The following is a 1,403-nucleotide window of genomic DNA, read 5'->3' on the forward strand; positions in this document are numbered from 1 at the left end:
ACTAAACAGCCCCAGCTCCCTCAGCCGCTCCTCATAAGACTTGTGCTCCAGACCCTTCACCAGCTTGGTTGCCCTTCTCTGGACAAGCTCCAGCACCTCAATGTCTTTCCTGTAGTGAGGGGCCCAAAACTGAACACAGGACTCGAGGTGCGGCCTCACCAGTGCCGAGTACAGGGGAACAATCACCTCCCTGCTCCTGCTGGCCACACCATTTCTGATACAGGCCAGGATGCCGTTGGCCTTCTTGGCCACCTGGGCACACTGCTGGCTCATATTCAGCCGGCTGTCAACCAGCACCCCCAGGTCTTTCTCTGCTGGGCAGCTTTCCAGCCACTCTTCCCCAAGCCTGTAGCGCTGCATGGGGTTGTTGTGACCCAAGTGCAGGACCCAGCACTTGGCCTTGTTGAACGTCATGTAGTTGGCCTTGGCCCATCGATCCAGCCTGTCCAGATCTCTCTGTAGAGCCTCCCTACCCTCAAGCAGATCGACCCTGCCTCCCAACTTGGTGTCATACAGCTTAGTTCCCTTAAAAGTTAGAGGCTTTTTTTTTTTAAGCTTTCAGATATAAAAAATGCAAAACTGTTTTTGTGCTATTAAAATTTCTAATTAAAAACCAAACCAAAACAAAAAACCCCAAACAAACCAAAAAAACAAACATGGCAGCAGCTGGTAAGACAGGTTGGAGCTACAGAGAGAACTGCATTAGCACCATGTTTGTCTGACATTGCTGGTTAGTCTCTGAACAACATGCACCACTGTGGCTTTTGATTTTGCTGTAGAGTACCTGATGATGATGCCTAGTAAGTGAGTACAGTTGGCCTGGTACTGTCCCAAGGTTTAATTTGTCTTGGGATTCAATTTTCGCTACCACAGAATGTTGCAAGTGAGATACGTGCATGGGGGCATCCTGGTGGATAAAAGAGTGATCCTGGATTTTATTTATATTGACTTAAGGTCAATAATGCTTGTTTCTCTGACTAGCTTGCTTTCTCCGTGTTCTATTAAAACAGTGATGCCAGCAATGTACTGCTTTGTTTAAGGAAATAAAAAGCTGCCCCTTTGCATGTGCCTTCTTTTCGAGTGATGTGATAGGTGTTTAATAAAGAACCTCTACCTGCAAAACTCTTCTCGTGGTCTCTGGCTTCTAAGGTGTTGGAAAACTTGCGAGCTACTTGTCTGCAGCATTTTGCTGTTAAAAGCACACAGCACGAGGCCATCGGCTGAAGCGCGCTGAAGAAGCTCTGCGCGCTCTTTCGGCAGCCCGCCTTCTCCGAGGCGTGGGAGGGCGCTGGCGTCGGACGCCTCTCGCGGGGGCACCGTACTCGAGGACTGACGTTCGGCCAAGGCTGCGCTGGAGCCCCGGCAGCCGGCGGGGCCTTGCTCGGGCAGCGCGCGGCGGCTCG

This window comes from Haliaeetus leucocephalus, unplaced genomic scaffold, assembly GCF_000737465.1.
Source record: "Haliaeetus leucocephalus isolate CR32 unplaced genomic scaffold, Haliaeetus_leucocephalus-4.0 Scaffold295, whole genome shotgun sequence".
Classification (NCBI taxonomy): Eukaryota; Metazoa; Chordata; class Aves; order Accipitriformes; family Accipitridae; genus Haliaeetus; species Haliaeetus leucocephalus.